Here is a 22,372-nt window from a genome sequence, read left to right as displayed (position 1 = left end):
CAGGGCCCTTCCCTGCAGGTGCCTATGTTGGCCTTTCTCTCTGTTTGTATTCACTACATCATTGTGGTAGAAATAGAAAGACAGACATTAATGGACAAAGTCAAGTAAAAGGGAGACAGAATTCAGTCTTGTCACCTAGTGGGTATCTCAGCTGAGTCAGGGTGAGTGTTCATGATTTCTGGGAACGAGGAAAACCCAGAGCACTGAGCAGAGTGCTCACTGTGTCCTGTTTCCTCCCTTTCAATCTCAGAGTTCCTGGCCCTCAGGATGGTGAGTGAGGACCAGCAGTGTGCTGGGTGGCTGGAAGTTTTCTACAACGGGACCTGGGGCAGTGTCTGCAGCAGCCCCATGGATGATGTCACCGTGTCCATCATCTGCAGACAGCTTGGCTGTGGGGACAGTGGAAGTCTCAACCCTTCTGTTGCTCTTAGAGAAGGTTCTAGACCCCAGTGGGTGAATGGAATCCGGTGTCGGAAAACTGACAACTCTCTCTGGCAGTGTCCTTCTGACCCTTGGAATTACACTTCCTGCTCTCCCAAGGAGGAAGCCTATATCTCGTGTGCAGGTGACTTACTGTCTGTTTCTGTGTATCTGTCCCAACCCTGTAGGATGTCAGTAGTGAGATTTTATATTTTAAAATGTCTAAGTGATGAGTTTAAGTTGGGTCCACAAAATAACGTTAGGATGGAGCTAATTTAATCCATGTTTCAACCCTGTGATTTAGAGTTTAATTTGGATATAATTCACATAACATTATATTAGTTTCAGGTGTAAAATGTAATGCTTATATATTTCTGTATATTGGTAAATGATCACCACAATAAGTCTAGTAATATCCATCACCATATATCATTACAATTTTTTAAGGAGAATTTTTCTTACCAAATTTCAAGTATACAATACAGAATTCATTGTAGTCACCATGCTGTACATTACATCTTCATGGAGTTCACTTTAGAACTGCAAGTTTGTACCTTTTGACTACCTCCACTTGTTTTGCCCACATCAATCCACCTCTGGCAACCCCCACACTGTTCTCTGCATCTCTGAACCGCGCCCCCCCCCCACCTTTTTTAAATTTGATTTAAGATTCCACATATAAATTAGATCAAATGGTATTTGTTTCACTTAGCATAATGCCCTCTAGGTTCATCCATGTTGCTACACATGGCAGGATTTTCTTCTTTTTGTTGGCTGTACATATTACATTTTCCTTGCCCATTTATCCATCAGTGAAGACCTATGTTGTTTGGCTATTGTAAATAATGCTGCAATGAACATTTGGTTGCACATAGTTTTTTCAACTTGGTATTTTGTTTCTTTCAGATAAATACCCAGAAGTGAAACTGATGAACCATATGACAGTTTTATTTTTAATTTTTGGAGAACCTCAATACTGTTCTCCATAGGGGCTGCATCAACTTACATTCCCCCCTCCCCGCCCAACTGTGCACAAGTTTTGCCTTCTCTCTGCGTTTTCACCAACTCCTGTTATTTCTTGTCTTTTGGATAAAAGCCATTCTAACAGATGTGAGATATTACCCCATTATAGTTTGATTTGCATTTTTCTAATGACATAACATTGTGCACCTTTTCATTTACCTGTTGGCCTACTTTATGTCTTCTTTGAAAAAAAAATGTCTATTCATGTCCTCTGCCCATTTTTTAATGAGATTGTTTGTTGGTTTGCTTTTGCTATTGAGATGTATGAATTCTTTAAGTATTTTGAGTATTAACCCTTGTCAGAAATTTTCTCCAACTCCATAAATTACCTTTTCATTTTGTTGACCTTTTCCCTTTGTTGTGCAGAAGTTTCTTAGTTTTCTATAGTTTCAAAGCTTATTTTTGCTCTTGTTGCTTTTGCTTTTGGCATCAAACCCAAAATATCCTCATGATGATTGATGTCAGGACCTTTTCATCCTAATTTTCCTTCTAGGATTTTTTTTAAAATAATTTTTAAAATTTATTTATTTTGGCTGTGCTGGGTCTTTGCGCTGCATGGGCTTTTCTCTAGTTGCAGTGAGCAGGGGCTACTCTTCTTTGCATTGCACAGGCTTCTTATTGAAGTGGCTTCTTTTGTTGAGGAGAACAGGCTGGAGGGCACTGAGCTTCAGTAGTTGTGGCACGTGGGCTCAGTAGTTGCCATTCCTGGGCTCTAAAGCACAGGCTCAATAGTTGTGGCCAATGGGCTGAGTTGCCCTGTGGCATGTGGGATCTTCCTGGGTCAAGGAGCACACTTGAGTCTCCTGCACTGGTGGGTGGATTCTTTACCACAGCCACAAGGGAAGACCCTCTTCTAGGACTTTTATGGCTTCAGGACTTATGATCAAGTCTTTAATCCATTTTGAGTTAATTTTTGTGAATGGTGCAAGAATTTTCCAGTTTCATTCTTTTGCATGTAACTGTCCAGCTTTCCCAACACCATTTTTGAAGAGACAAGGCTTTCCCGATGGTATAATCTCTACTTTTTTGTCATAAATTGATTGACCACATGTATTTGGGGTTACTTCTGGGATCTCTATTCTGTTCCAGTGATTTCTGTGTCCATTTTTATAGCAGTACCATACTGTTTGATTAACACAGCTTTGTTATATAGTTTGAAATCAGGAAGCATGACACTTCTATCATTCTTTCTCAGGATTTCTTTGGCTATTCAGGGTCTTTTGTGGTTCCACACAAATTTTAGAATCGTTTGTTCCATATCTCTGAAAATTTTCATTGAAATTTGGATAAGGATGGTAGTGGATCTGTAGGTTGCTTTGTGTAGTATGAGCATTTTAACAATATTAGGTCATCCAATCCATGAGCACAGAATATCGTTCAGTTTATTTGTGCCTTCTTCAATATCTTTCACAATGTCTAAAGTTTTCAATAGTGTCTCAGTTTTGACTCTTCATTTCAGATTTGGATGTTCTTATTTTCTTTTGCTTGCTTGATGATTCTGACTAGAACTACCAAAACTATGTTGAATAAAAGTGATGAGAGTAGGCATTTTTGCCTTGTGTTTGATCTCAGAAGAAAAGCTTTCAGCTCTTTACAGTTGAGTAGGGAGTTTGCTGAGGGTTTGTCATATGATACTTATTGTGTTGAGGAATAATCCCTTTATACCTACTTTGTAAAGATCTTTTGTATCATAAATGGCTGTTGAATTTTGTCAAATATTTGTTCTGCATCTGTTGAAAGGATATGATTTTTTTGCCTTTATCTTATTTGGTGTATCACACCGATTAATTTGTGAATATTGAACCATCCTTGCACCCTTGGAACAAATCTCTGTTGATCTTGGTGTTGTTATTATTGTTGTTGTTTAGTCGCTAAGTTGTGTCTGATACTTTGCGATCCAATGGACTATAGCTTGCTAGGCTCCGCTGTCTTAGATTTCTCAGGCAACGATACTGGAGTGGGTTGTCCAGTATTCTCTTCATGTATTGTTGAATTTGGTTTTCTAATATTTTGTTGAGGATTTTTGCATCTATATTTATTTGGGATATTAGCCAGTATTTTCTTTTCTTGTGGTGTCCTTGTCTGGTTTTGGTATCAGGATAATCTTGGCCCCATAAAATGGCTTTGGAAGTGTTCCTTTCATCCTTTTTGGAGGAGTTTGAGAAGGCTCCACCACTTCATACCATTATACTGGGAATTGGAATTAAAAAAAAAAAAGTTGGTGGGGTGACAAATAGTCAAACCATAGCACCTTACTTCCTTCAACATTTCTCTCTCTCTTATTCCCCACCTTCCACACACACCCCATTCAGGAATACCTTGAATGATATGTTGGGCATTGCTTGAAATCTACAAATGAGAGAATGAGATGGATTAAACTAAATGAGATAGATATTTCAAAAGCAGAGATTTGTCCCTTTCCTTGCCTCTGTTTCTTCATCTCTTTGTCTTTTCATTCAAAGGCCAAAGTAGTGTTAAACTATTGGACTTTTATATATGATTTTTTTTGACAATAAAGCACCATAAAATGGGTTGTGGGGAAGTCTCTGACCCTGAAAGTGAGCAATCACCCCACAGAGGCCATGCCATCATTTTTTCAGAGGTTCTCTGCATGAAGTGGGTAGAAAGTTTGGTAGGATGATGTGGAGAGAATACACAAGTTCTCATATTTTATGACAAGAACCATTTACACTTCCATTTTCTTGTGTTTTTTGAACTTATGTGTATTTCTTTCACTTACAATTCTTTTGTGTCTTTTTTTGGTTATTTTTGCTTCCTCTAAATACAAATCTTTCTTAGAAAATTTATTTAAGTCTACTGCAGACATGTCTGCCTTACTAGATACCTTTTTTTTTCTGACTTTTTTTATATATTCCATTTTTTAAGAGTTTTCTCTCTTTATAGCAACCTTTGCTTGACCAATGCCATACTGAATAACACATAACAGTAGCTTAGAATTCATTTAATAATTGTCCATTGAAAATTGCATAAGTGGGGCTTCCCGAGTGGTCCAGTGGTTAAAAATCTACCTGCCAATGCAGAGGACATGAGTCTGATCTCCTGTCCAGGAAGCAGTAAAGAACCTGCCTGCCAGTGCAGAAGATATAAGAGATGCAGGTTTGATCCCTGGGTCTGGAAGATCCTCTGGAGGAGGGCATGGGAACTCACTCCAGTATTCATGCCTGGAGAACCCCATGAAGAGGTGAGCCTGGCAGGCTACAGTCCATTGGGTCACACAGGGTTGGACACGACTGAAGAAACAGCACACACCTGCACACACCCCAGGAAGATTCCATATGCCATGGAAAAACTAAGCCTGTGCACCACAACTAGAGAAAGCCCATGTGCAGCACCAAGATCCAGTACAGCCAAAAATAAATTTAAGAAAAACATTTAAAACTTTGCATGAGTGGAAATTGAATATAAATTAATTCTGTGCTAATGCACTAATTACTTTTAATTTGCACCATTTATTATCAGAAAACATTACCATTAATTTATATTTGCTTTACTGTTTTGCTGATTACCATGAATTTAAAGAAATTCTATTTCATTGAATTTTATTCATCTACTTATTCATTCAATAAATATTTATCAAGCCCCATCATGGTATTTAGGAAAGCTTCTCCATGCATTCTTGTTGAATGGTGAATGTGCAATCACCATCCTAATAGCAGAAACATGGAGTAAATAAGATGTGCAAGGTCCTTCCCTGGAACTTTCATTCAGGGGTATATGTGTGTGTATTTGTTGTGGAATGTGGACATGATAAGTAAGTAAATACTTAAAAGTATTTCAGATATCTTTAAGATATCTTCCATCATCGTTTATATTTTTTTCTCCAGAATGTTTAAAATTTCATTTATTTATAGGAACTCTCTACAAATTAACACCACTTACTGCTTTTCTTAAATACTACTGGAAGTATTTACCCCATTTTTTGCATATGTCTTTAGGGTTGTGTATGTGGTGTGGTTATATGATCAAATATACTATGCTTTACTTTTATGAATTCTGCCTTTAATGCAGTGTTTCAGATGCCATTCTTCATCTCAAAATAGCTTTTAATCATTTTATTTTCTTCAAATAATTTTATAATTTGAGTAAAGAATATCTATAATCTTACTGAATCTGAATTTATTTTACTGTGTGTGATGTTTTAATATCATCAGCAGATACAAATTACATTTTAGATATCTGATAATTTAGTTCCTCACCAAATACATACACATTATTTCATGATTTCATGGATATGACACCAGAAGAACAGGCAAAAATAGACAATTTGCAAAATATATAAGGAAATCCTACAACTCAAGGACAAAACAACAAGAAAAGAACCATAATAACCCAATTAAAAAATTAGCCAGTGGCTTGAATGGACATTTCTCCAAAGAAGATATAGAAATAGACAATAGGTATAGGAAAATATGCTCAACATTATTAGTCATCAGGGAAATGTAAATCAAAGCCATAAGAGATATCATCTCACACCTCTCAAAATGGCTATGATTTAAAAAAAAAGAATAAGTGTTGTCAAGGTTGTGGAGAAACTGAAAATCTTCTGAGTATTTATCCACATTCAGTTCAATTCAGTTCAGTCGCTCAGTCGTATCCGACTCTTTACGGCCCCATGAATCGCAGCACGCCAGGCCCCCCTGTCTGTCACCATTGCCCGGAGTTCACTCAGACTCACGTCCATCGAGTCCGTGATGCCATCTAACCATCTCATCCTCGGTCGTCCCCTTCTCCTCCTGCCCCCAACCCCTCCCAGCATCAGAGTCTTTTCCAGTGAGTCAACTCTTCGCATAGGTGTCCAAAGTACTGGAGCTTCAGCTTTAGCATCATTCCTTCCAAAGAAATCCCGGGGCTGATCTCCTTCAGAATGGACTGGTTGGAACTCCTTGCAGTCCAAGGGACCTTCAAGAGTCTTCTCCAACACCACAGTTCAAAAGCATCAATTCTTCGGCGCTCAGCCTTCTTCACAGTCCAACTCTCACATCTATACATGACCACAGGAAAAACCATAGCCTTGACTAGGCGGACCTTAGTCGGCAAAGTAATGTCTCTGCTTTTGAATATACTATCTAGGTAGGTCATAACTTTTCTTCCAAAGAGTAAGCATCTTTTAATTTCATTGCTGCAGTCACCATCTGCAGTGATTTTGGAGTCCCAAAAAATAAAGTCTGACCCTAGATATGCAAATTTAATCTCAATAAAACTATGACCAAAAAATTTGAATGATTTATAATGACATTTCTTCACTCTTGGTATTGTTAACTTCATTTTCTCCTTGTTCTTGTTTAGTATTGCTCAGTGGTTATCAGTTTTCAAGGAGCCATGTTTGAAAGGTTTTCCTCTGTTTTCTCTCTCATGCTTACCTTGGGCTTCCCTGGTGGCTCAGCGGTAAAGAATCCGTTTGCAATGCAGGAGACCACCTGCAAAGCAGGAGACGCAGGTTCAGTCTCTGGGTTAAGAAGATCCCATGGAGAAGGAAACGGCAACCCTCTCCAATATTCTTGCCTAAAATCCCATGGACAGAGGAGCCTGGTGGGCCACAGTCCGTGGAGTCGCAAGAGTAGGACTTGACTTAGGGAGTAAACCACCATCACTACCACCATCCTTACCTTCTTTTTTAAAATTAATTTTTGTTCTTTTCTTTGTTAATCCTAACTTCTGTATCCTTTATGCTTTATTTTCTCTTCTCCTAGTTTCTTAAATAGAAGCTTACATGTTTTTTCATTTTTAGCCTTTCTTCTTTTCTAAATCTAAGGTATAAATTTCCCTTAAGCACTACTTTAGTTGCATTAGAAGAATTTAGGTATATATCTTTGCTATCACTATTTCACAATATTTTCTAATGTTTAAATTCTAATGTTTAAATTCCCAGACCCAGGTACTGTTTCAGAAGGGTGTTGCTTAATTTCTCCAATAAGGATGGCTAACCATATTTTCTTATTAATTCTTAATTTAATTACACTGTGGTCAGAGTAAATACTCTGTATAAATTCAATTATCTGAAGGCTTTTGTCCTACCATATGGTCATTTTTGATAAATGTTCCTAGTGCATTTACAATAATGTGAGTTCTTTCATTATTGGGTGCATTTCTCTTTATATGTTATTTAGCTAAATGTGTGGATTGTGGTGTTTTACGTCTACTATAGTCTTCCTTCTATTTTGTATGCCTGGTCTGCATGGTATTGAAAAAGATTTGTTAAAGTTCCCCCAGGTTGATTGTTATTTTGTCTATTTCTCTTTTTCATTCTGTGAAGTATTATTCTGTATTTCAAAGCTATGCTTCGATATCTTCCCTGGATTCAGATATCTGTAATATCTTTATTAAGGGTGTGTCACCGTGTAATCATGATATTATCCTCTTTAACTAAATTAGCACATCCTCCCTTAAAGTCTCCTTTCTGTGACCTTGCTATAGCTACTGCAGCTTTCTTATAGTTAGTATTCACATGTGTGCGGCTTGCTAAATCATTTCAGTCATGTCCAACTCTTTGCTAAGGACTGTAGCCAGCCAGGCTCCTCTGTCCATGGGATTCTCCAGGCAAGAATACTGGAGTGGGTTGCCATGCCCTCCTCCAGGAGATCTTTCTGACCTAGGGATTGCACGCACGTCTTTTATGTCTCCTACATTGGCAGGCAGGTTCTTTACCACTAGCACCACCTGAGAAGCCTAGCATTCACATAGTATATACAGTTTCCCCCATCATTTTACTTTTGACCTTTCTTTGCTCTCATATACAATGTGAGTATCTTGCAGGTAGCATTTACATGAATTTTTTTGGTTTTTCAGTTAGTAGAGGGGCTTTAATTTGAAGTATCTAATCCATTGTAATTAGATTGCAAATCCAATTACTGATATTGTTGGGTTAGTATCTACCATTTCCTTTTAATTGACCCATGTGCTTCAAGTTCCTTTTTCTCTCCTTTTTTTCTTTCTTTGGTATTAAACACATTTATTCCAGATTTTCCTTTGATTTTCTGCAGCTTTACTAGATGTGGAGGTTTTCATAGCCTTCTGTCCATTTAAAAAGAGTCTTAATTATTTTATCTTCAAATATTACTTCTGCTGCACTGTCTCTGTTTCTCTTCTCCTCCTATTCCCCCTCTTTTTCCTTCTCCTGCTTCTCTTTTTCCTCCTCCTCATCTCTCAACTCTAGGACTCCTCTAAAACACTAATTCTGTGTTCAGTTCTGTCTAAAATTCTTTTAAACCTATTCATTCAGTTCTTAATTCTAGATATTTTATTTTCAGTTGGCAACTGTTCCTTTGATTTTCTTATAGTTACAGTTATTTGTTAACATTTTTCATTTTTCACCTATTGATTCTTTCCTTTCCCCTTTTCCCCTAAACACATTGTTCATAGTTAAAATCCTTATCTGCTAACTCCAGCATATCTAGCATGTGTCTCTCTGCCTTCTCTTACCTTCCTTTTTTCAAGTTTTAAATTTGTCAAGTCATCCATCTCTTTACATGCCATGCAATTTTTAACTGAATGAGAGAAATGATGCATAAGAAAATAAGATATCCCAGATACATTTTCTCACACCTGAAAGGATTCATATTCTGTTTTGTTAAGCAAGTGGGAGGAGGGGCTTAGATCACCCAGATGTCTAAACACTAGCTAGAGTTGAGCTGTCACAAGTCTGGGTGGCAGTATTTGTAGCACTCAGTCTACCTCTGATTTCTCTGCCCCTGTGTTATGGGCTTTCAGAGTTTATGATTGAAAACCTGATTATTTTGGTAGCTCAGCCGTCAGGAGGATGAGGGAAGATCCACTCTGTTTCCAAGGTGTTTGACACAGTTCTCTGGCCTTCTGCCACTGACAGTGTGTTTACTGGGCAGATATTTGAGGAGAAAATCTGCTATATGAGAGAGGCTCTCAAGTCTGCAATTTTGTCACTGCAGCACCAGGTAACCCCTAAATCATTCAGGCTTCTCTGTCCCACTTTGATCCATTAACCCAGGCAACAAACTGGGAAATTCCCATAGAGAAAGAGAAGCTTCAGATCCTTGGCTAACAATGAAATGATCTCCACTCTTTAGAATTTTAGCATGTTTAGTTCATATTGTGTCCACAAATGTCTAATATCTTCATTTTTTATCTAACATTTTATAGCATTTTAAGTTGTATCCAGTAGACGATTGGCCTGCTGTGAACCCCTCCATTGGAATCCCTCTTCGTGGAAATACAAAATTCTAGATTTTATTCTCCGCTTCAGCATTCACCTAAAGTGCAACACCGAGTAGACATCATTTAACCTTTCCTTACATGGTTTTTTATGTACTAAAGAAGAACAACACAGTGAGCCTGTCAATATCCTTTGTTCAAGTGCTTTCAGAGCAAGAATTTAACCTATTTCTGCTCTATGGTAAAGTTAGAAATGCATAATATTTTCCCTCTGGAGAACAAATAGCCCCCAACTTTGAATAATAGCGATTCCTGCCACAAAGTGCAAGAAAAGATAATATTTACTTGAGAGAAGAAGCAGCATTCCAAGATTCCCAGTGGAATCTGGTCGATGTCAACCAATATCACCTGACCAACTTCTTATGCAAGGTTGCCCAATCCACTCAAAGAGATCCCATTTTCTTAAAACAAAGTATCCAGGTCTGCAGTCTCAAGCTTAGAACCATCAGTGAAGTATTCCGGGGCAAACCAACACATCTCAAGGACCATTTGTTTTTCAATTCTGCATGACTGTACCAAGGAGAAAGATTCTAACGATAGAGGATTCATGGCTGCTACCTGAGGCTTCTGATGAGGCCAGTTCCTGATTCCATTTCCTTTGATCTAATCCCTTTAACTCTCAGGTCAAGGGCACCAATATGTGTGTGGCTTGTAAGGAATCCATCCAGCAGCCAGCCCATTCCTGTGACTCTGAACTCATTCAACTGCTCCGGGTAGACAGACTAACATTTCCTGTAAATCTTTCTCAGATGCTGTGCAGAACTCTACAAATCAAAGGTTAACACTCCTGTCTCACCCTACTCAGTAGCGTAATATTTCCTGTTTGTGCCCATTTTCAATGTTATTATTCTCCTGTCACTGCTGTAAGAAACCACACTCGGGTGCTGCCCCAGTGCAATGACTCCCTGTCAGAACCAGGGGACTCTGACGCCTCGGAGGAGAGCGCCCCCCTACTACTCAGGTGAAGGTCCTCCAGGACAGAAGACCCTTATCCCCACTGTCAATGCCCCATTGTCCCATTTCTCTCTCCTCAGACAGCAGACAGCTCCGCCTGGTGGATGGAGGAGGTCCCTGCGCCGGGAGAGTGGAGATCCTTGACCAGGGCTCCTGGGGCACCATCTGTGATAACGGCTGGGACTTGGATGATGCCCGTGTGGTGTGCAGGCAGCTGGGCTGTGGAGATGCCCTCAATGCCATGGGGTCTGCTCACTTTGGGTCAGGATCAGGGCCCATCTGGCTGGACACACTGGACTGCAGAGGAAAGGAATCTCACGTGTGGAAGTGCCCTTCCCAGGGCTGGGGAGTGCACAACTGCAGTCACGACAACGATGCCGGGGTCATCTGCTCAGGTATGGTCAGTGTATCGCCCTGTGATGGCAGAATGAAAAGGTCCATGGAAGCTGGCGTCTGATCACTGGGGCAATAGGAGATAGATGGGCTAGAGAGGACTGAGACAGGCCCATCCTCCCTGAATGCACAAAGCTTCTGCGGGTGATGTGCTTCATTTACTTTCCTGCTGTAAGTCTCTGCTGTTTCTTCTCCAGTGATCTTACCTGACATAGTAGATTAAACTATTCCAATGAAAACTGATCTTCATAATGAAGATGGAGATCAATCACATGAGACATTTCAAATCACCACACAAATCCCTTCGCACAATTAGTCTATAGGAAGGGAGGGCTGGAATGAGGACACACTGTCGTGGATGGAGTTGTTTCTGTACCTACAGTGTGAGGCATTATTTTACACTAGGTTAGTAGGAGTGGAGGCACAGAGGATGTCACGAAACAGATCAGACAGGAATTGATGGATTTGTGCCAAATTGCAAGCCTCTTTTGAAATTTTAGATGTAAATGTCCATAGGCCTCTGCAGGTAAGACCAGAGAACTTTGAATGAAGTGCTCTGAGTCATGGGTTCTCCTTCCATTGTTACTATAAGAGATTCTCTGCCCATTTTTTCTTCTAAGACATCTGTACAGGCCAAAACTTTGGAAGAACACTTAGCCATACACTGACAAGTCAAAAGTGGAAGCAATACAATTTCTGTGTTTTATGGTAAGAAATTATATAGTTTATACTTGATGACTTCAGTGATTTAAGAGAATTGAATTTGGGGTTTTACTTGATATGAATAGGAGTTAGGGGACAGATGTAATTTTTGAAGAAGGTAGAAGAGAGTTATAGCAGCTGGAAGGGAGAGGGATTGTAATAGGAATTGAAAAAGGCACATGTGGGGTGTTCTGAGCAGCACTGATGGTCCAGGAGTGGTGTAGAGGATGCTGTGTGTGCCTAAGGATGCAGGATGTCTGTACAGCAAGAGATCAGAGAAGGATATATTTTTATTTATTTATTATCCTTATCCACTGACATCAGCCTTCTATTCCACAAACTTTCTCGCAGTTTCCACACACATAATCTTCCACATAAATTTTAAAATCAAATAGAAAACAAAAAAAGAAGTCATAATTTGTCTCAGAAGAGTCTATCCTTATATATATAAGACTATTGATCATTCAGTGTATATTCGAGCATTTAACATGTATCAGGGTACCATAAAACAGCATATAACAAATATTTCTTTCGTGTTCTGCCTAATCAGTAATCTTATGGGGTTGATATAGCAACCAAAAAGTGTTGACTGAAAATGCTTTAATTAGAATGTGTTGCCTATGAGCGAACTCCCAACCAGACCAGACTGTGTCTCTCTGGGGAGATGAAAGTGATAAATAATAAAAGGCAAGCAGACCATCTTCTCTCTCACCATTCACTCTTGTAAAAGTGGTCAAGCTGATCCTTCAAATCTTTAATTTCTTTTAGGTCTTTTCTGTTTTTTTTTTTTTTTCTGTTTTCTGTAGTAGATTTTTATTTTGTTAGAATATTCTTTCTGAACCTTCAAAGTTCACATATTTATATAATCAGAATCCTTTACCAGAAAGAATTTCACCATGTACATAATTTATCATGAGCATACTTCGAAACCAGACAAGTGTGTTAAAGAAAGTGTTTTATGTTGTGGTTTTCTTTTTTATTTGGATTACCTTCCTCTACCCAAAGTATTGTCCCTGAAGTTCAAACCATGATCATGAGTTTTTTTCTTTGGTCTCTCTCTCAGTTTCATACCCCATCCACTCCCCATTTAACCGACCACATACCCTACCTCACTCCACTCCTACAGAAGGTCTTCCCTTTCAGAATTTCCTTTCCGCCCACTTGTGGTTCTTAAGATTGTTTTCTCTTGTCTGCAGTGGGAGAAATGGGAAAGGTGGCAGGGTTAAGTGGTTGATGGCAGGAGCACAGGGGGTAAAATGTGTCAAAAACTTGTTGGACAAATATTTCCCTCAAATATTCTACCTTTCATCCATATTGACGCTTTTGCAATTTGAAAATTTCTGAATTATGTATGGCTTATTTGCTCTCTGGGCTTCCCTCATAGCTCAGTTGGCAAAGAATCCACCTCCAGTGCAGGAGACCCCAGTTAGACCCCTGGATTGGGAAGATCCACTGGAGAAGGGATAGGCTATCCACTCCAGTATTCTTGGGATTCTCTTGTAGCTCAGTTGGTAAAGAATCTGCCTGCAATGCAGACCTGGGTTCGATCCCTGGGTTGGGAAGATCTCCTGGAGAAGGGAAAGGCTACCCACTCCAGTATTCTGACCTGGGGAATTCCATGGACTGTATAGTCCATGGGGTCGCAGAGAGTCAAATATTACTGAGTGACTTTCACTTCACTTCACTATTTGACCTCTGCTCTCTTCTTCTTCCTCTCGTTCTTTACAGCATAGTAGCTATTTCTCAGGAATCCAAATAGGAAAGGAAGAAACAGTTAGCATATAGACAGGATTAAAATACTTTAACTTATCTTCACTTTTTAGCATTTCCTAAAGTTCGCATGTCTAGTATGAAGTAATCAAAAACCTCAGCTGTTTTGCCTGCTCCCACTGAGAACTCACTGTCTCCCAGGTTCTTTGATAAATTCTAAGCTTTCAAGAAAGATGGCTACGACCAGTCCCTTCTCCTATGACTGAGCTTTTTTCCTATCCAAACTGATCTCTGGACAGACTTCAACAATATGTGAACCATGAACTTCCTGATGTCCAGGCTGGTTTTAGAAAAGGCAGAGGAACCAGAGATCAAATTGCCAACATCTGCTGGATCATCGAAAAAGCAAGAGAGTTCCAGAAAAACGTCTATATCTGCTTTATTGACTATGCCAAAGCCTTTGAATGTGTGGATCACAATAAACTGTGGAAAATTCTCAGTGAGATGGGAATACCAGAGCACCTGACCTACCTCTTGAGAAATCTGTATGCAGGTCAGGAAGCAACAGTTAGAACTGGACGTGGAACAACAGACTGGTTCCAAATAGGAAAAGGAGAGTGTCAAGGCTGTATATTGTCACCCTGCTTATTTAACTTATATGCCGAGTACATCATAAGAAACGCTGGACTGGAAGAAACACAAGCTGGAATCAAGATTGCAGGAAGAAATATCAATAACCTCAGATATGCAGATGACACCACCCTTATGGCAGAAAGTGAAGAGGAACTAAAAAGCCTCTTGATGAAAGTGAGGGAGGAGAGTGAAAAAGTTGGCTTAAGGCTCCACATTCAAGAAAACAAAGATCATGGCATCCAGTCCCATCACTTCATGGGACATAGATGGGGAAACAGTGGAAACAGTGTCAGACTTTATTTTTTTGGGCTCCAAAATCACTGCAGATGGTGACTGCAGCAATGAAATTAAGACGCTTACTCCTTGGAAGGAAAGCTTTGACCAACCTAGATAGCATATTCAAAAGCAGAGACATTACTGTGCCGACTAAGGTCCGTCTAGTCAAGGCTATGGTTTTTCCTGTGGTCATGTATGGATGTGAAAGTTGGACTGTGAAGAAGGCTGAGCGCCGAAGAATTGATGCTTTTGAACTGTAGTGTTGGAGAAGACTCTTGAGAGTCCCTTGGACTGCAAGGAGATCCAACCAGTCCATTCTGAAGGAGATCAGCCCTGGGATTTCTTTGGAAGGAATGATGCTAAAGCTGAAACTCCAGTACTTTGGACACCTCATGCAAAGAGTTGACTCACTGGAAAAGACTCTGATTCTGGGAGGGATTGGGGGCAGGAGGAGAAGAGGACGACAGAGGATGAGATAGCTGGATGGCATCACTGACTCGATGGACGTGGGTCTGAGTGAACTCTGGGAGATGGTGATGGATAGGGAGGCCTGGCGTGCTGCAATTCATGGGGTCGCAAAGAGTCGGAGACAACTTAGTGACTGAACTGAACTGAACTGAACTGAAGAAATTTTTGGAATTTTTCACCATGAAAATTTGAGAAACATGTGTGAAAACTTCTTGTAATGTCTAGCTTTCCTCCTGTTAGCCAGAAGTCTGTCTACTCTCAGCAAGCACTCACAGATCCAGCCCGCATGATTTTCCTGACTTGATTATCGGTTCCTGAGAGAAAACTGGCCCGCATTCTGGCCTCAGAAATCTCAGGATGGCCTCTAACCTTGTGTCGCTCTTAGTCCTGTAACCTTTGCGGCCCATGGATCTACTTCCCTCTGGGTTAGTTCAGCTCTGAACCTGAGTCTGGTGCCCACTACAGAGCAGTATCCTTGGGCTCTGTAGTTTCCAGGCCTCTAGATGAGGAATTCACATTCCTAATTAACCTCAAAATGCATGTTTTTGGAAATCAGCCATTTCAAACCGACCCTGAAAATCCTTCAGGGTTTCTTTTCAGAAACTTGCTCATGAAATTCTGAGAATAAGCGTCCAATTCTCTCTCCAGGCGCCACTTCTGAAAAAGAAAAATTTTCACATTATTGCCTGTGACATTGTTTCCATCTGCCAAACCAGGACTATGGGCACTCACTGAATTTCTTGTTGTTGTTTTCTTAGGATTTGTGCGTCTGGTTGGAGACAATGGACCCTGCTCAGGACGGGTAGAAGTACGTCCTGGAGAAGACTGGACCCCAGTGTCTGATGGGAACTTCACACTCCGCACTGCCCAGGTCATCTGTGCAGAGCTGGGGTGCGGCAAGGCTGTGTCTGTTCTGGGACATGAGCTCTTCAGAGAGTCTGATGGCCTGGTCTGGGCTGAAGAGTTCAGGTGTGAGGGGGAGGAACGTAAGCTCTGGTGGTGCCCCAGAGTGCCCTGTCCAGGGGGCACTTGTCACCACAGTGGAGCTGCTCAGGTTATTTGTTCAGGTGAGATGCAGGTCAGGACTAACCTCCCTGCACACTTTGTTCAGGTGAGAAATCATGAGATTTATCTGAATTTCTGTCTTCTTCTACCAGCATACTCAGAAGTCCGACTCATGACGAATGGCTCCTCTCAGTGTGAGGGGCAGGTGGAGATAAACATTTCTGGACGGTGGAGAGCTCTCTGTGCCTCCCACTGGAGTCTGGCCAATGCCAATGTTGTCTGTCGTCAGCTCGGCTGTGGAGTCGCCATCTCCACCTCCAGAGGACCACACTTGGTGGAGAGAGGTGACCAGATCTCAACAGTCCGATTTCACTGCTCGGGGGCTGAGTCCTTCCTGTGGAGTTGCCCTGTGACTGCTTTGGGTGGTCCTGACTGTTCCCATGGCAACACAGCCTCTGTGATCTGCTCAGGTAAGAGAGAGAGAAGGGCTATTGGTACTTAGGATGCTCCTGGAGTGAAATGTCCTGAAGAGCAGAGAGTTAGGGAAACCTGGCTTTGGAAGATATTTCATGATGAAATATGGTGCTTCTCATTGTTCACTCATTTTTCAGATTAGGGCAAGTAGGATGAAGAAGAATAATGTATTTTATTTTATTTTTTTCCAGGTTTTTTTTCTTGTGAATTTTTAATTTTTAAAAAAATTTTTATTTTTACTTTATTTTACTTTACAATACAGTATTGGCTTTGCCATACATTGACATGAATCCACCATGGGTGTACATGAGTTCCCAATCCTGAAGCCCCCTCCCACCTCCCTCCGCATATCATCTCTCTGGATCATCCCTGTGCACCAGCCCCAAGCATCCTGTATGCTGTATCAAACATAGACTGGTGATTCGTTTCTTACATGATAGTATACATGTTTCAATGCCATTCTCCCAAATCATACCACCCTCTCCGTGTCCCTCAGAGTCCAAAAGTTCGTTCTATACATCTGTGTCTCTTTTGCTGTCTCACATACAGGGTTATCATTGCCATCTTTCTAAATTCCATATATGTGTTAGTAAATAGTGTATTGGTGTTTTTCTTTCTGGCTTACTTCCCTCTGTATAATTGGCTCCAGTTTCATCCATCTCATTAGAACTGATTGAAATGTATTCTTTTTAATGGCTGAGTAATACTCCATTGTGTATATGTACCACAGCTTTCTTATCCATTTATCTGCTGATGGACATCTAGGTTGTTTCCATGTCCTGGCTATTATAAACAGTGCTGCAATGAACATTGGGGTACACGTGTCTCTTTCAATTCTGGTTTCCTCAGTGTGTATGCCCTGCAGTGGGATTGCTGGGTCATAAGGCAGTTCTATTTGCAACTTTGTAAGGAATCTCCACACTGTTCTCCATAGTGGCTGTACTAGTTTGCATTCCCACCAACAGTGTAAGAGGGTTCCCTTTTCTCCACACCCTCTCCAGCATTTACTGCTTGCAGATTTTTGGATCGCAGCCATTCTGACTGGAGTGAAGTGGTACCTCATTGTGGTTTTGATTTGCATTTCTCTGATAATGAGTGATGTTGAGCATCTTTTCATGTGTTTGTTAGCCATCCATATGTCTTCCTTGGAGAAATGTCTATTTAGTTCTTTGGCCCATTTTTTGACTTGGTCATTTATTGTTCTGGAATTGAGCTGCATAAGTTGCTTGTATATTTTTGACGTTAGTTGTTTGTCAGTTGCTTCATTTGCTCTTATTTTCTCCCACTCAGAAGACTGTCGTTTCACCTTGCTTATAGTTTCCTATGTTGTGCAGAAGCTTTTAATTTTAGTTAGATCCCATTTGTTTATTTTTGCTTTTATTTCCAGTAACCTGGAAGGTGGATCATAGAGGATCCTGCTGTGATTTATGTCAGAGAGTGTTTTGCCTATGTTCTCCTCTAGGAGTTTTATAGTTTCTGGTCTTACATTTAGATCTTTAATCCATTTTGAGTTTATTTTTGTGTATGGTGTTAGAAAGTGTTCTAGTTTCATTCTTTTACAAGTGGTTGATCAGTTTTCCCAGCACCACTTGTTAAAGAGATTGTCTTTACTCCATTGTATATTCTTGCCTCTAAAGCAACATTGTTATTGACATATGATCATAGAAAACAGCATATAAGCAAAGTGTGTAGACTTCAGTCATGTACCCAGAGCAGCAAAGAGAACATTCCCAGCGCCAAGAGTCACTGTTGCCTCCAATAACTGTGTCCTCCCTCCTCTCCAGGGAAACCTGCTTATCTAACTTCTACTACCACAGAGTGTTTTATTGGTTTTTGAACTTAATATAAAATCATGCAGTGTGTTTTCTTTTGTGTGTGACTTCTTCGACTCAACATTATGTTTAGGATTCACTCATGATGTTGTTTACAGCAGTACTTTGTTCATTTTTATTACTGTAGAATATTGCTTTCATTGATAACATGGCCATTGATCCATTCAACTGATGTTAGAGATTTGAGTTGTTTCCTGCTCTTGACTATTATAAATATGATGCTAGAATGTAGCATGACAATGACTTTGGGCACAAATATATGTTACTTATTTTATGTGTTTAACATTTGGTCTTGTCTTTTCATTTTCCTAATGGTACAGTATCCTTTGATGAAGCAAGTTTTTAATTTGAAGGAAATATTGATATAACTTACCAACTTTTCCCTATATATTTAATACTTCTTATATCCCTTTGAAAAGAACTTTCCCTACTCCAAGATCATGAAAATATTCTCTTAGAGTATCTTACAAAAGTTTCTTTTTTTCTTGCATGTAATTGTACGTTCCTTCTGGGATTTATATCTGTGTAAGATAGATAAGTCATGTTTCACATGGACATCCAATTCACTCAGAATCTTTTTCTGAAAAGACATTTTTCCCCACTGCAGTGCTACCTTTATCTTAAGCAGAAGAGCACATATGTCTGAGTCCTTTTTAATACTCTGTATTCTGTTCCACTGTATCATTTGTCTATCTTTGCACCAGTACTGCATTTTCTTAATTACTGTAACTTTATAATAAGTCTAGATAATTTTAATTTACAGGGGTTACTTTATATTAACTCCTTTAACTTTGTCCCTTTTCTTACCGACTGTGTTGGTCATTCTTGGTGTTTTTTTTTTTTTTTTTAATCATTGAGGATAGTCTTTTATTTTATTTTATTTTATTGTGTGTGTGTAATATATGAGTTTTATTTTTTTTATTTTTTACTTTATTTTACTTTATAATACTGTGTTGGTTTTGTCATACATCAACATTCTTGGTGTTTTGTATTTTGTCTAAATTTTGGAATCTGCTTGTTATTTTTCACACTCCCTAAAAAATTAGCATAAGGATATTTTGATTAAGATTAGATTTAATCTACACAGAAATTTGAGAATGACTGACTTTGACAATTTTGGTTCTCTCAATTCATTGACATAATTTTTATTGTTGTTTAGTCACAAAGTTGTGTCCAACTGTTTTGTGACCCATGGACTGCAGTCTGCCAGGCTCCTTTGTCCATGGGATTTCCCAGGCAAGAGTACTGGAGTGGATTGCCATGCCCTCCTCCAGGGCTTCTTCCTGACCCAGATATTGAACCCACTTCTGCACTGGCAGGCAGATTCTTTACTACTGAGCCATCTGGGAAGCCAGTGACATAATACATCCCTCCATTCAGCTAGATCTTGAATTTCTCTCAGAAGTTTTGTCCACCTTCTTCTACATTTTTCCTAAGCATTTTATATATTTTTTAATGTTATTAGTATTTCTTTTATGGAAGATGTCCTAGGAATGAATTGTCTCTGACTTGTTTTCACCTTTTAACATTTTAAAAAATTTTTGGATGTAATTTTAGACTCACTGAAATGCTAGAAGAATAATATAAACATTTCCAGTTGACCCTTGACTGGAATCCCTCAATGCTAGTTTTTGGTTCATTCTGTCTCATTTCTCTGAACATATAAAATCTTTCTGGATTAGGTTGCTGTCATGATGTCCCTTTACCACTGAAATGCTAGGGGGAATTTCCTTATGTAACCACAGGTTCAGTCCAGTTCTCAGCTGATTGCAGCCCCAGATGATATCTAAGTGCCAGCACTGAAAGACCCCAAGACAGAACTGTTGCGTCTCCCAAATTGCTGGCTCAGGAAGTCTCAAGCAAAATGAAGTATATATTTTCTCCTCCAGTGGCTAAATTTTGGGGGGAAATTTGTTACACAGCACTCTAACCAGGACACTTACCATGTGACCTGCAGTTAGGCTGGTGCAAAAGTAATTGTGGTTTTCGCACTGTTGAATTTTTTTTTTTTTTTACATTTGATATTGGAATGTATTCTTAAACAAATGTGGTTATGTTACACATCATTTAATGTGTATTTCTTGCTTTTTATTTTGCTAATCGTTTATTACTTGTTGCTTATTTTATATGTATTTTAGACTATAGACATGATGTTAAACACAAAGCAATTTCAAGTCATTTTCTTATTCGAGTTCAAAATGGGTCATAAAGCAGCAGAGACAACTTGCAACATCAACAATGCATTTGGCCCAGGAACTGCTACTGAACATATAGTGCAGTGGTTGTTCAAGAAGTTTTGCAGGGCTTCCATAGTGACTCTGTGGTAAAGAATCTGCCTGCCAATGCAGGAGACACAGGTTCAATCCCTAGTCCAGGAAGATGCCACGTGCTGCAGAGCAGCTAAGCCTGTGCGCCACAAATATTGAGCCTGTGCTCTAGAGCCTGGGAACCACAACTACGGAAGCCCAGAAGCCCTAGAGCTTGTTCTGCATAACACAAGAACCAGCACAATGAGAAGCCTGTGCACTGTAACAAAGACTAGTCTCCACTCGCCACAACTAGAGAAAAGCCTGAGCAGCAGCAAAGACCCTGCAAAGCCAAAAACAAGTAATAAATAATTTTTTAAAAGAAGTTTTGCAGAGGAGATGAGAACCTTGAAGATGAGGAGTGCAATGGCCTGCCATTGGAAGTTGACAACAACCAATTAGAGCAATCATCAAAGCTGATCCTCTTACAATTACATGAGAAGTTGCCTAAGAACTGAATGTTGACCTTTCTACAGTCATTTGGCATTTGAAGCAAATGTTGAAAGGTGAAAAAGCTTGATAGGTGGGTGCCTCATGAGCCGACCACAAATCAAAAAACTTGTCATTTTGAAGCATCATCTTCTCTTATTTTACACAACAATGAACCATTTCTCGATTGAACTGTGACCTGTGACGAAAAGTGGGTTTTATACAACAACTGGCGATGACCAGCTCAGTGGTGGGACTGAGAAGAAGCTGCAAAGCACTTCCCAAGGCCAAACTTGCTGCCAGTCTGATTCACTACAGCTTTCTGAATCCCAGTGAAACCATTACATCTGGGAAGTATGCTCAGCAAATCACTGAGACGAACTAGAAACTGCAACACCTGCAGTCGGCATTGGTCAACAGAAAGGCGCCAATTCTTCTCCATGGCAACGCCTGGCCACACATCACACAACAACGCTTCAAATGTTAATTGAGTTGGGCCACGAAGTTTTGCCTCATCTGCCATGTTCACCTGACCTCTCGTCAACTCAATACCACTTCTTCAAGCATCTCGACAACTTTTTGCAGAGAAAATGCTTCCACAACCAACAGGAGGCAGAAAAGGCTTTCCAAGAGTTCATCAAATCCCAAAGCACAGCTTTACACTATAGGAAAAAACAAACTAATTTCTCATTGGCAAAAATGTGTTGATTGTAATGGTTCCTAATTTGATTAATAAAGATATGTCTGAGCCTAATTATAATGATTTAAAATTCGTGGTCTGAAACCACAGTGATGTTTGCACCAACCTAATAGAATATTTGTCCTTGATCTTCAGTTTCAAGAACTACCTTATGCTGATCTAACGTGCTTATACATTCATTCTTTAGTTCTTAAATTCAAATATTGTTTTCTTTAATTTTTATTTTTACCTTATTTTGCTTTACAATACTGTATTGGTTTTGCCATACATTGACATGAATCTGCCACGGGTGTACATGAGTTCCCAATCCTGAAGCCCCATCCCACCTCCCTCCACATATCATCTCTCTGGATCATCCCTGTGCACCAGCCCCAAGCATCCTGTATCCTGTATCGAACATAGATTGGTGATTCGTTTCTTACATGATAGTATACATGTTTTAATGCCATTCTCCCAAATCATACCACCCTCTCCCTCTCACACCAAGTCCAAAAGTCCATTCTATACATCTGTGTCTCTTTTGCTGTCTCGCATACAGGATTATCATTACTATCTTTCTAAATTCCATATATATGTGTTAGTATACTGTATTGGTGTTTTTCTTTCTGGCTTACTTCACTCTGTATAATCGGTTCCAGTTTCATCCACCTCATTAGAACTGATTGAAATGTATTCTTTTTAATGGCTGAGTAATACTCCATTGTGTATATGTACCACGGCTTTCTTATCCATTTATCTGCTGATGGACATCTAGGTTGTTTCCATGTCCTGGCTATTATAAACAGTGCTGTGATGAACATTGGGGTACATGTGTCTCTTTCAATTCTGGTTTCCTCAGTGTG

The 22,372-nt window shown here is 39.7% G+C and overlaps 1 pseudogene; it reads left to right on the top strand.

Moving 5' to 3' along the window:
* Positions 1-22,372, top strand: part of LOC128048719 (antigen WC1.1-like) — a 58,662-nt pseudogene that overhangs the window by 28,241 nt on the left and 8,049 nt on the right.

This window comes from Budorcas taxicolor, chromosome 5 (genome assembly GCF_023091745.1).
Source record: "Budorcas taxicolor isolate Tak-1 chromosome 5, Takin1.1, whole genome shotgun sequence".
NCBI classification, from domain to species: Eukaryota; Metazoa; Chordata; class Mammalia; order Artiodactyla; family Bovidae; genus Budorcas; species Budorcas taxicolor.
Note: the sequence above shows the minus strand (reverse complement) of the source record. Positions and strands in the feature narration are given on the sequence as shown.